This window comes from Ischnura elegans (assembly GCF_921293095.1).
Source record: "Ischnura elegans chromosome 13 unlocalized genomic scaffold, ioIscEleg1.1 SUPER_13_unloc_3, whole genome shotgun sequence".
In the NCBI taxonomy this organism is placed as follows: Eukaryota; Metazoa; Arthropoda; class Insecta; order Odonata; family Coenagrionidae; genus Ischnura; species Ischnura elegans.
In genome coordinates, this window is record NW_025791659.1 from 126,141 (window position 1) to 141,340 (window position 15,200).

Sequence of the window (15,200 nt, forward strand, 5' to 3'; positions counted from 1 at the left end):
TAATGAGGGGAGGCCTTATCGCAAGGGAGATGTGGAACGAGAGCGTGAGTGGATGGGGGCTCTGGAGGAGCTGGAGGAGAGGAGGAAGAGGGGAGAGGGATTAAGTGGGGGTATCAAATACGCATTGGATGGGAAGACACTGAAGGCAAAGGTATGTTGTCTGGCCGTAGTTGTCCCTCATATTATTGCTTGTTATGGATCTGCAGAAGGAAGAGCAAGGCTTAAGAAGCAAGCCCCTCTTCTCTTGCCCTTGTACCTCAGCAACGTGATGCGAAAACTGCTGGCGGTAACAAAGGTGAGTTCCATATTCTTAAACTTCCTTATTCCCAATAATATACCTTTTGAAATTATTTGCTTTTTATCCATTGGCATCCCTTTCGCCCCCCATTTCAATCTGAAAACTGCCAATAATTGAATTGAATGCATTTGTCTTGGCTGTCTTAGCATTTTAGTCCGCAGTCTTTATTTTCATTGCAGTGGGGTAAAAGAGAAGAAAATTAATCTACCTGAATATACAAAGTTTTTGCTTACATGGCATTCTTCATTGTATCATTGTCTTAATTAAAACATTCAGATCATTATTTGAACCTTCATAAGCAAATGAATTGTAAATCCATACGTTTAACTATCAATAGGGTTAAGAATAATTGAAAGATTTGTTCGTGATTTAATTTTCCATGGTTTCCCAAAAGTGGGCCACTTACTGGAGATGCTTGGTATGTAGAGGTGAAACGAAACTTCAGGTACATTGGCTCATCAATCCTTAGATGTTCCTCTCATGTGTTCTATGAGTAGTTTGATTTAATGGGAGTAGGGTTTTTTAATTTTTACATATTTAAATGCAATTTATTTCAGTCAAACATTCTACTTCTCCATATTCCGAGATGCAGATTCCTTTTCAAAAGATAACGTTTTATAGCTCTTGTATGTTCTTATATGTTATAAGTTTGAGAAGGTGACTATTCAAAACCATCAAATCTAATCTAATGGATACATATCAAAGTTAAGGATGAAATAATATAAGGAAATTGAAGTGTCTATATACAAATCCATGACATATCGATCCAGTGATTAGTATGTAACTTCCAAAAAATAGTGAAAGTCTTCCAATATTTTTCACTTATAAAATAAATTATTCCTGTAGATTATGGGTTTCTTCGAAGATATTTAATAATTGCTGCTTATAATTACTGCCATTGCATTTTTGTAAATGGAAGTAATATTTTATCTCCTTATGAGAAGTGACCTAATGTTGACTAATGTTGCATTTTGTTTACGATTGCAATACTTTTCATTCCATTAATTTATATTTTTTGTTTTAGAGACGAATTTGGCCTGACATACTATGGAGATTGTGATGGAGCCAGCCCTGAAGATGAACATTATGTTTACATTCATTTATTTTCTTTAAGCCTCTGTTTTTATTGACTTTATTGGTGTATAATTTAAATGTGATGTAGAATTTATTTTGCAATCTTAAGTCATAGTTTGACAAAGGTTAAAATGGGATATTTTTCCATTTTTACATGTTTTTCAATTACTTAATTACGACATTTAAGAAATGTAAATAAGTAACTTTAATTCATTTTCCTGCATGATTATGACCTTAGTCCATTTTTATTCTAGTTGGTCCTTTTCAAATTTTTGCTGATGTTAGAGAAAATCATTGCAATCATTGATGCACGTATATATTTTCAACAATCACTTATCCTTTGTATAATATTAGGTGTACTCGAAATAGTAGGCATTTGCTAACTTCTTAGCAACAGTCAATTTCTCCTAATCCTCACAATTGCTGCTATTTCAAGGATTAAAGTGAATATAATGGGTGAACATTTTACCCATATCTTTATATGAAATGTAGCTATTTCTATTTCATGCCTTTGTGAGGCCGCCATTCTTTGGGTTTCATAGTATATATAGGGCCTATTTTTTATAATGGCTCTCTATTTGTCAAATCTTCCATTTGGTAAATGGGTTTGAGTATTTTTTATATTTTGTTTCACAATTTTACTTTTTCCTATATTTTCTGCAATGTTATTTGTTACTCTTGGTTTCTGTAATTTTATTATTTGTCAAACAATATCTATCATCTCTCTGCTACCTCGGAGTAACAGAGATGTGGTTCTAATGAAGTGTTGTTTTATTCAATAGGAAATACATTTACAGTAAATATTTTTGTAAGATATTTCTGAATTGATGATTTTACCTGTGCTACACCACTCCAGTTAGTAAGGCCAGATTGACCATCCAGATTTTGTTAATATGTTCCATTAGATATAAATAGAATAAAATTATTTCATTAACTAATTTGCATTAGTGTCATTATATGTGGATTTAAAAAAAAAGATTTTATAATCATGTCTGATGGTACATATTTTACATGTTAATTGTTCTATGATTATTACTTGTAATTGATAACCTAGGATAATGAGTGCATATCAATGAGCTAAACTGAGCATCTCTGAATTATTCCCTTCCGTATCTGTTGGCTTATCTCTGGAGATGAATGGCATGATATCCTCACTTAAATTATTACCTGTTCTCATTTATTTGGCATTATGTTACTTCACATTTATTATTCTTTTTTAAAAATGTCATGATAATATATGGGAGTAATATATTTATTTTTTAAGTAATTAATTCCATTATCATGTGGTTGTAACGGTAGGCACATTTTTTGTGTAAGTGAATTATTTTCTTTCGTGGTATAATATTGTATTCTGTTACAATTCCATTCAAGGCACATTTGGAGAAATAGCATTTCATTAAATGTGATATGACTAAACTAGGACTTTTTTAATTTGTGCGCCAAACTGTTGTGGAGCCTTTTCCAATATTGCATATCATGCTCCATACGGATAAAATAAATTTTGTATGGCTAAAAGAGTCAGTGTTTTATTTTGGTTTGAGATATGTATCCCATATGGTCCATCAGATTCAATTATGACAATTTTTTCTAACAAGATGCTTGAGGACCTCCTGATGTTCATTTCCTATTTGCCATGAGACATTTTAGTGCTGTGCTCCATAGCCCATTCCAGCCTTAAAATTTGTAATCCAATCGCTAATCAAAGCTAGTATTATATTTTTCAATTTTTCATAATATGGTATCAATCCATTTCAAGAGTAAAAATGATAATTATCCAGCTCATCCCACAGTCATTGGAGTTAAATGGTATTGCCTTCCAATCATGGGTTTATGAACTAGGGCCCTTTCCCCCAGAATTATAGTGCGGTAATTTTAATTTGCATTATCACATAGGTCCAGACCTTTCATCTATTTACCACACTCCCCAATAACTCGAGGCTGTTGAACAGTATTTTTTGTCTGCTGAAACGTTTCCCTCTGCCCAATGAAAGCACTGAACATGTACTGCTGTCTACAGCTTCAACAAATGCTGGTTTTCATGTTCCTCTCGGTTTTATGCCGATGGTTTTACTTTATTCTATCAGGCACTCCCCCGTTCTATTTTCACGGATGGTTCTAGTGTCAAACAGTCCTTTTTCCTTCAGAACAATAAAAAGTTTGCACGATGTAAAGGAGTCATTGAAAATCATACGATTATTAGAGGGTTTAGGGATAACCTTGACAAATTCACGTGTAACATTTGCTTCCTTGCCTAACCTTCGATCAAAGTCAATTCCCATCGCCTGGTTGAACCCCAAAGCCGTCTGAAGAACATAATCACCGAAGTTTAAAGCGAAATCTGAAAGGCTTGTTTTTAGAGAATATTTTTGCACCGTGGCGAAGTGAGGTATCATTTGCTCATCAATTGACAGACGATGCCCAAGTATTCCGAATAGTAAGAATTTATAATTCAAGTCATCAAATATCGGCCATAATTTACAAATTGTCATTTTCGTCCAGACAGGAATTATTGGAAAAGTTCATTTTTTCAATAATCTAAATATGCTTTGGCTCAATGATTTCGTAACCAAATCCACGCCTTATCGTCCTCGGTCGATCAATATCTTGTTGTGAAAGTCGCTGATAACCTAAAAAATTTAGAAAAACGGAAATTTTCTTATATCTATCATTGACAGACGCAAAATGTGACTTGTCGTCAATAGAATACCCATAAAAGAAGTACGCTGTTTTTCTCACACAAAATTATTAAAAAACTTTTGAAACATTTAAATTGAAGAGTATCAACTCAATTCTTTTTTTATGTTTTCCACACAATAATTCCGAGCGAGAAGAATTACGGAGGTGAGGGAAGCGGTGTCGGAGAAATGAAATCGAGAAATTAACTAGAATTTTCAGGTTTTAGGGACAGGCATTGAAGAAGATAATGGAGCAGTATTCAAGGATTGGGAGAACTCTTCGGTGATGCACGGTTTGAATGAAAAAGCAGCAAGGATGTACAGCAGATGGAACGAATTATCACGATCCTTACGCATTCGAGAATTTTTGCTGTATTCCATAGTCTACTAAATCATGGATAATTTTCCGTTAGTTTAACAAGTTTCCGCAATAATTTTCCACATGCTAAGTAAGCCCACAATGACCTATTTTTTCTACGCGTACATAGGTTCCAGATAGATTGAGGTTAGTCCAAATTATGGCTTAAATTATCCAAATGCAGCTTAGTGTTTTAGTTTCGCAAAACAGTAGTTATTTAGCTTCGTTAGAAAGCAAATAACCAAGAAAAATCACCTTGATGGCTCCACCTTTGACCCTACCGCATCAATACTGAAAATTTATTCTAACTGCGCGAATATTGTGGGGTAGGTTTGGTAAAAGTTACCTATAGCCATTATAATCTAAGTCAAATTTAACGCAGTCACTAGACCTATATAATTTAACTATAAGTTGTAAATGTAACTGGGAGTGGTTTCTAAGAGTAGTTTATGTAAACGATATCCACAATCTCTTCCGTTGTAACACGAAATCTAACCAAGGTCGTCTAACCCAGTAAAGATGACAGTGATAAGAAAGATACTGTCCAAATTTTGAAGCAAATATTGACATGATCAATTTTTGTGAGATAATGCTTAGGATTTAGGTGTGCTAAGACTTCGAATATCTACAAATAATAAAGTTCACCTGCGCTTTCAACTTCGAAATTTTTTTCGGACCATCGCAACCCCACAACTACACAAAATGGCTGTAAAATGTATGTTTAAAAATAAAATAAAACATAAATATTTACTTCAATGAGCTCCCGCAAAGCACATACCGCTCCATCCATTGAAAGACTGAAAAAGAAATACGTATACACTGAAAATTAAAATCAACCAAGTAAGCCCATGATTTATTTTACTTATTTTTTCTAAGCCTACGCAGGTTCCAGATAGGATGTGGGGCAGGGGGTGATTAATCGCTAGTCTGCGACAGGGAATGAGGGTAGTCCAAATTATAGTTTAAATTAAATATCCAAATGCAGCTTAACGTTTTATTTTCGCGAAACAGTAGTTATTTAACCTCAGTCTTAAGCAAATAACCTGAAAAATCACCTTGATGGCTTCCGTGCCGCATCAAAATTGAAAATTTATTTTAACGGCGCGAATATTGCGGGGTAGGCTTCTTTAAAGTCACCTCAAGCCATTTGAATCGAATTCAAATTTAACACAGTCAATGGACCTATATAATTTATCTCGTAGTAGTTTATATAACTGGGAGTGGTCTCTAAGAGTAGTATATGTAACTGATGTCCACAATGTCTTCCATTGTAACACAAAATTGTAACCAAGGTCGCCCCAGTAAAAATGACGGTGGTCTTAAAGATACAGTCCAATTTTTATAGCAAGATTTGACATGATCTATTTTTATGCGATAAAGCTTAGGTTTTATATATGCTCAGTTTTTTAATGTCTACAAATAATAAAGTTCACCTGCGGTTTCAACTTCGACAAAATTTTTCGGACCATCGTAACCCCACATCCACCCAAAATGGCTGTAAAATTTATGTCTATAAATAAAATATGACAGAAGTATTCACTTCAATGAGCTCCCGCCGAGCGCGTACCGCTCCATCAATTGAAAGACTGAAAAAGAAATACGTTTACACAAGGAAATTAAAATCAACCGTCGGTTAGCAAAGCTTTTCGTGTCAGGCAAACATGAAACTAACGGATACACAAGAAAATCCATGTTCAAAAATAATATGGTGTGGAAATAGGCATTGAAAATACAAAAATAAAGTCAGAAAAGTGATTACTATGATAAAAACAATTACAAAAAATAAGTCGTCTCAGTGGGTACTATATCATTACCAAATGCTTACGCTAGCGGAAGTCAATCAGGAAATCATCTACGTCTTCATAATAATCTGCGAGACACCTCCAGGGTGTTTGGCAGGGGGTGATCAATCAGTGGCATGCAGGATGCAATTAGATTCCCACATGCACACCGCACGGTCCAAAAAACGACACGCTAACTAAAAAAAATACACTAACGCACTCATGGAAAAGCCAAACTTGCGAACTATTCATTAAGGTTACCTGCCAACAAAGCTATAATCACGCAAAACATACCGTTAGAAATAATAAGTAAATTCAGAAACATGCATTAAGTTATACATAAGGTCCAGTCATAGTCATCTAATCTATTCGTGAGTTCTAATGCTGCCGTTAAAATCTATAATTAAAAAATTATTATCTCTTAAATTCCAGGCGTCTGCTTTGTTACTTTCTAGGGATAGTTGAAGCACAACAATCTGTCTCTTGGATGGAACTTTTAGACTTCCCAGACGGCACAGAACCCTCCGTATCTAATTCGTATGTACATAGTACCCATTGACTAAGGGGATACTATGCCGCTCCGTCGCTTTTCGTCAATGGATAATTTCCGTTCGCGGCCTGTCGACGAAGCGCGTACGCAGCATGTGAATGTCCGCTACTAAGCACGTACGATTGGATACGAAGCGCGCAGGAACACGGCACTCAGGCTAATCTCAATCGATTAGGTCGACATAGATATATCGTAACTCGCACGATCGAAAAATGTATCGAACGCAACACAATCGATAGCTACCGACCGTAGCGAGAACCTTGATACGAATCATTGTGAATTGTAAGTTCTCAATAGGTAAATAACACCATATCATGAATTCTAATTACCATGAAAGACTCACGACCGACAAAGTTTTGTCGGTTGTGTTTTTCATGGTAATTAGAATTCATGATATAGTATTATTTACCCATTGAGAACTTACAAAACTTACTCGGCCACTTAAATAACTCTGCGAAAAATGAGATTCTCATGGCTAATTCACGCACCCCCAGCATCCAGCATTGTTAAGTGGCTCGTACTTACTTGGAAACCTTGAGATGTTAATGAGAGTAAATTCTTATTAATTTTGACTCTAAATAAGACATCACATAGCCCACGAGCATTAAAAAGCTTACCCTAAAGCCTGACGAAATAAAATTTTTAAATAAAAATTGCCGATGAAACAGGATTGCTGACACATCTGCTATTAGTATGATCGAATTCATCAAAATGCAAGCAAAAATTAACGTATAGTTCAGTCTCAGCTACTAAAACTTACCCATATCAGGCGCTTAAGTATTTGAAAAATTATTTGGGATGAGTAAAAGTCCCTAGGTCACTGCAGTAAATGTATCACCCTATTAAAAATATGAAAGTCCTGCCAAATCACCAGCATAAACACTAGTAAAATAAAACATGTTATCTCTTAGATCACACCTCCGATTTTATACTTACTTTGCATGAAGTCACCACCGCAAGAAATTTTAAAGAGGCAGGTAAGAAAAAACCCACAGAAATACAATACATATATTATGTATTTTCTATTGTCAACCACAAAAATATTTCCAATTTTCTCTTCTATCCCACATCTAATTTAGCGAAACAATTACTCTTATTCTCTTTCGAATAGAAAATTATTTAAAAGAGGACTGGTCGATACATACAAACTATCGTCAATACTTTCTCCGATGAACGTCCACTATCACTGCACCAACTTGCACATATCAAATCCACATCCACAAATATGTCACTTCTGCCACAATGTCTGTCTTCTTGGCGACAGGTAACAGTGAAGCAATGGTACCTTCCTCCAATCTGGGCACCTTCAATTCAGCAAGAATTTTCTCCTCGTCTTCTCGTCCAAGGCCACAGATTATTTTCTGATATCACAAGGTGCGATGTGAAGCTCACACACCTAAAATTAATAAATAATAAAATACCATGTAACTTATTAGGTCAAATCATTTCCAATTTTTGGTATTTCTGCATGAGAAATCAAATTACTAGGCTCGTAAATATAGTAAATATTTTTATGCCTGATATTTTTATTGTTTTAAACTATAGCATAAGATAATTTGAAATGATGAAAGCCGACGTGTAATACACCATAGGGCAAGCTAAGAAGCAATATTCGATCCTATAAACTTGGCAGCTTATTCCTAGTTTCTGCTTTAACCACACGTTTGCCGAATGAATTAATACAAAAAAGACAACTAAAATGCAAGAATTTTCAAAAGAATTGCTGCTACAATATTTTGAACCACCATTTTTAGTACTGAATAGTACTATAGTACTTCAGTACTGAATAGTTCGGGATGTTGATGCATCAACATCCCGCAGCCACTTCTAACTTAAAATATTACATCCAAATAATTACAGCGAGAAAGAGTACATACCTCACAGTTTTTCGTAGGGGTGAAATGTTTTCTTCTTATCGCCCAAATGCACTTCTTCTTCAACTCAGGATCTTTTGGAAAGCTAAAAACTTGAGCCATGTCCCGGAGTTTCCATTACATCCCGACATTACACACACGGAAGGCATTTTTAACAAAAATATCTCACAAACACGTTTCTGAAGCCCAGAGAATGAAATTAAAGAATAAGGGAAACTTCACCATTACCAGACACTCTATTTTTCACAAACTTAACCACAAAAATCCCTGAAATGTGGTGAGACGTGACGTAAACCATGCCATCTCCAACGGCTTGTGAAGGCATGTGATCTTTCTAGGAGGATATGGCACGATGGCACCGGATGGCACCACCCGCGAAAGAAAATAGTCCCAGACCGAAGACAGTTTTATCGATGAGATACAATTTTATCGATGCATATGAATTTGCCAGTCCTCTTGCATCTTTTTTCGTCATTAAAGGAAATAAAGAAACAAAACCTTCTAAGTAACTTCCTAAGCGCGATTTTTGTATCTTGATTGTCCACCCTCGTATTTAGGTACGAAAACTTCCTGTGCCGTCTGGGTTGGTACCTATCTTTACCTACCTTTCGCATGAATTCATTCATTGAAGACACCGTCTTTCCCTACACACTGCCTCCTATCCTTTCTTCAAAGAAAATACAAATTATCAACTCTTTCGGTCGACTCATTCAATCGCCATACAGTCAGACTGACGACTCGAAATCGGTACCTCCGAGTATGTACGACGATGGTGGGGACTCCTTTTTTAGAATATTCCATACTTCGTGGATGCGTTGCATATATATACGTCGAGTCACATGTTTATATTCTTACGAAAACGAAGCAATCTACGAAACATAACGTTACAACAGTGTTTTTTGAGCTATTTCAAAAGTATTTTAAAATTTAATTTTTTATTTAAGGATGGGAAAATACCAGAAATGTGTGTTTGAAATACTAAATGCTAGTCGTGTATTTTAAATAACAGTTACAAATGTATTTCAAACAGGAATTTTAAAATACTTGTATTGGAAATGCTCAGCGCTGGACGTGGAATATGTTTTGCGTTTGTTTGAGAGAACTACCGTCGGGTTTCCCTCCGCACTGTCTTCTCCCCTCTTCTTCCCTCACTGGAACACAAACCACTTAAGCTCACTCTTCCCCAAATGTTAAAAATCTCTATAGTCGAAGGCGTTGCCTTGGAATGGTGGACACCCCCTTTCACAAGATCCAATCTCTCAAGAATGCGCCGTCGCTCTGCTTATCTCCATCGTGTTTATCTCTTACAGTGGCGTAATTATGGGGGGATTGGTGGATGTATCCCCAAACAAAGCCTCAGAGATATCAAAAAATTATTTGAAAATCTTGTCTGGATTTGATCTATAATAACTGCAACTGATAACAGTTAAATTTTAAGGGACAAAAAGATGTAAAATGCATTTTCAGACATGTATTTTTCAAAAGTTTTCCTGAAATCCCCGTTTTCTGGGTGGGTAGCTCCCACCAATGGCGCAGCGAGGGATGGGTTTTGGGGGATAAAAACCCCCACCAAGAGCTAAGTTTTTTTTAAGTTTAATCCATTTTACTTAATTGGATTGACATTACTAATAGAATAGTGCAAGGATAAATAAAAATATCCCTCATAAAGCCGTAAAAATCACCATTTTGAACAATTTATCTTAAAATTCCGCAATTTATTAGTCTCGCACCTACCGCATATCCTGGTGGGCATTCCATACCCCCACAAACCACGGTATTAGTTGCACCTAACCCCCCCCAGACTTAATTCCTAGCTGCGCCCCTAGCTCCCACTTACATCTCTCATCCCCCATCCCCCGAAGCCCCCACAAACCTCCCCCCCCAAAGATCCCTCATCCCTCAAAGCATATGTCTAGTTATGCCACTGATCTCTCATCTCCTTCGTATCCTCCTCTTTTCCTCCCACTCATCCCCTTATAATCTTTCTCGGATATTCTCTGTCCCCTTCCTTAGATAGAATCGTGCGTATGTGACCACCTACGCCTGTGTCAAACCACACACATGCAATGATACCGAAATGGATCCAACGCATCAGTGACGCAGCGAAAGGGGTTTTTGGGGAGTAACTCCCCCCCCCCCCAGATCTCAGAGGATGTTTTCAGTTTAATCTATTTTACATATTTGGATCGGTATTACTTAAAGAATAGTGTTAGGATTTATCAAATATCCCTCAGAAAGTCGTAAAACTCCCAATTTTTAACCATTATTCTTATTTTTTTTCTGGAGGAGGGCCCCCGCAACTCCTGCTTACCGTGGCGGGTATGCGATGCCCCCACACCCCTAAGTATTAGTTGCGCCTAAAGCACCCCCCCTTAGCCTTAATTCTTGGCTGGGCCTCTGCAACACAGCAACGTTGGCATTTTGAGTTACCTGGTCATAACAGCATAAATTGTAGCTTTGTTTCCTAACATCATCGCAATCATATACTCGTATACAATCGTAAAATGGGTTTTGTTAAAAGAGTTTTAGGAAACTGCGACGACAAAGTGAGAGAAATTAGCTACTTCTCCCTCGTTAGACCCCATTTAGAATACCGCTGCCAGTGTTTGGGACCCTCATGAAAAAGGCTTTGTAACAGAGTTAGAACGCGTGCAAAGAATAGTTGCCAGGTACTTGAAATGTCGTTACTATAGTCTTGTTAGTGTAACTGACCTCTTAAATTAACTCGGATGGGAATCTGTCAGACCTTAGATTGAAAAATAGTCTAAATCTTTTAGATAAATTCAAGGGCAGTGTCTTTCCAACGAAGTTAGCCATATCTTACGGCAGACAATATACTTCGGAAGATCTGATCATAAAAAACAAAATAAGAAAGATAGATAGTAGATCAGATAGATTCAGAATGTCATTTTTTCCACGATCAATAAGAGATTATAACGGCAGCGATGTAGCTCATAAATAGATTGTATGGATTGTAGTTTAGCCTACTATCCTATGTAAAACTTAATGCATTTTTCTTCATTTTATTTTTATTTATATCAGCATATGGTTGTATAATTTGTTAAAATGCGAGACGTTGTTTGAACTGTGTATTGTGCTTTAAGGACTCCAGTTGCAAGCTGCATGCTGGTGATTGATCACCCCCTGCCAAACACCCTAGAGGCGGCTCGCAGGGTATTATGTAGATGTACTCCTCCAAGGTCTACTGAGGTCTTTTTTTATATTACTTAAAAATATATTGTTATCTAGAAAAACGTTATATTTCATTGTCGATGGTATATTGACCACGACTGGCAATGAATGATAAGGAAATAATTTTGTACAGAATGAGAAACTTTTCAAAAAAGGCAGAAAAAGAGAAAACGTATTTTAAATTAGAGTGGTCCGAAAAGATTTCTATAAGTTCTGTGATCACTTGTAATCGTCGTTTAACGTATTGAGAGCTGTTACTACACTTTTCGCAAACATTTTTCTTCTCCTATTTCACTTGTTTAGAATTTCTCGGAGTTTAGCATTTCATATTTTTTGTTCGAAAAATCGTGCAGAGCCAACGCTAAGGAAATGTAGCCCTAAATTATCTAGGCTTTCAAACCATGAGTTGGGTTGACCACGAACGAGAACCCTCGTGACGTCATCAACTCATGGAAGGTGGGCGGCAATTTTCGGGTTTTCTTGATTTTCGCTTGCAAGAAAATGGCTGGAGATGGAAAATTTTTATTCGTTGGAACTTATCTTTGCTAATATAGCTGTAGTTTGCCTTGGAGTGACAACTTATTCACACAACCTCGTATATTATCTGCGCTAAAAATTCTCCCAAATGATATGCAGTCGGCTCAATCCATCATGCGCGTGGATTTCGTTGGCAATGGAATTCATCGGTGAAAGTGGCCTTAAGACAATGTCCCTCGTGGCTTTCATCATTGGTCTCATCGAAGTAACACAGCTCCGTGCATTTTGGATTTCTTTCCTTCTCGCAATTCTAACCGCGCTTCCATCCTGTCAATCTCATTCAAACATAATCTCTCATCCCTGGAACCTCTCTGCAATGTTTTTGAAGTTATACGTAAAAATAGATTGCTTCACTTTCGCAATGTGTCTACAAAATGCATTATCTCCTCTTTCTCAATCCATAATCTACATCCACGTACTACTTCGCAATCCCCCCAAAAAAAAGGCGTGTGGCAGGGGTTGTTAGGACACCAGCCGTCTACCTAAAGAAAGCAAATGTTAAAACAAGATTACGACGAGCAGTTATTAAAACCATTTATGGTTCGGGAGAAAAACGATATCCCATATTTATCCATTCGGAAAAATATCTCTCGTAATGTATTGCTTCTATTCATTTAGATTGCTTGAACAATTGAGAATAGAAATCTTTAAAAGCGACACGGAGAACATCATATTTCAGCCTTGCGCGCAGCCTCCGAGTCTCTAGCCGCTCCCAGACTAATTGACTTAACATCTTAGTAACACTATCTGTACGCCCGTAACATTTTTTGACGAATCGCACAGTATTCGTATGTATTTTATTCAATTCACGGATTCAGTTAACGCAGTTTTCCTGTGTATTTTGTTTGGTTCACGGATTAACTCCTTCTGAACCGGATCCCACATACTATCGTCCCATATTCATTGTGTTTTCGAACAAGTGCGAAATAGTATCCGTATTTTTTTCTTTCTCGTCCGAAAATTTTCCCATAATACGCTAGAATAACTTCTTTAGGGATCTGCCACAAATATTCCATTCATACGTTCTCCACGATAGGTTCCAAGGTATCAATACTCCCAGGCACTTCACTTTCACTATTGCCTTTATGCGTATACCATCCACAGCATAAGCATGTGGATAGTTGGACGACTTCCGCAATAAATATACCGCCGTGCGTTCACTCCGATTAAGTCCGAGTCCCCAATCACAGTTGCACAAATGATCGTTGTTTACATCCGATGATAGTATTTCAAAGTCAGAGCGATCATTGATTTATCGATGGATTACAGCGTCATCAGCAAATAAGAGTATTTTACTGCTAATTCATGACAATAGACATGTGCACTTGGCATCAATTTGGGTTCAGAACTGTAGATATTCTTCGTTTACATTTGTTCCGTTTCGTTCAACTAATTTACCGTATATTTTTAGTACATTGGCAGATTGCTATTTTTTGTAAATATTCATTCCAACTTTGCAAACGTGATAATATTACATGATTTAGCCGAAGTGTATGCAGTTTATAATTTTAGAATGTAACTAATTCAAACCACAAATTCGCACTTGCAACTAACTAAAATAATATTTTTGGGATTAATCTTCCTGGGTACTTTTATTCATATTACAATAACATAGAATATGGAGAAATTGATAAAATAACTATTAAATATTAGCACTGTTGTGGTATGCTCATAGCAAGTAAGTATTGCCCCATAAAATGTTATTTCTCGGTGTATTTCAAAGCCAACAAAGTCGTACTTCAACTTTTCCGACCGAGCTGTCATGCTAATTTTCCTGATACTTAAAAAAGCTGCCGTAATAATATTTCCTGTGAACGTTTCCTTGATATATTTGATCGATCCCGCGCTAAGTTTTCTTTACGAATAAATAATGGCATTTTTATGCTCGTACCTCAAGGACTCAGAACTCAGACTGACACGCAGTTGACATGCGTTTCAGTTCAAAACTATAAGTACTCTTCGTTTATATTAGAACCATTTGTTCCCCCCGTTCGACACATTCACCGCACAGTTATATTACATTGGGAGAACGTAATCTTTGGTATATATCCCAAATATTCCATTGCGACTAGGCGGGGTCAAATATTATGTTATCAGGCAGTAGTTAATTGAGTTTATAACCTTCAAATGTAACTAAATCAAAACACAAATTCGCACTTGCAAATGCCTAAATAATTTTTTCGGGACAATTCTTCCTGTTGATTTTAATTCTCAGTTCAAGACTGTGAAATATGAATATTATGATTTCGTAACAACCATTAAATAATTGCGCAGTTGGATTGAGCTCCTATCAATCATGTAAGGCTCCATCCAATTATAAGTTGAAAGGCAAATATGTTTTAAATTTATGGCATACAAATGCTAAATTTTGTCGTCTTTAAAAAAATGTCAAAGTGAGATAGGAATGCATGAGACGTAAATAAATCATAAAATCGCATAAATATGTGCTACGACATAATGAGATGAGGAAAAAGGCATTCAAAATACGATACATACAACAGACTAAGAAGGAGAATAAAAAATGTGAACTATGTGTTGGGTTAGTTAATAAGTAAGGGGTTGATTTCTTTAGTTTCCAGTTCCAGAATTTTTTGAAATGATATAGGAAAAATGTGGAGGAAATTATGTCATGCCATATGTGCAACGTGTAAATCTATTTCCCGTTTGTATTTAAGTGAACCCATCTACTTTAGTGCTTCCGCTTACAAAGGATAATAGGGTAGTTTCCTTCATCGAAGAAAACGAAAGACTTTGACTGCGATTCGTTATCCACCATTAATATATTCATAATATACAAATTATTTGGTTTTAGAAATACTGGTTCAGACAATTGGCAAGGATCAATTTTATCCTCATTTGAA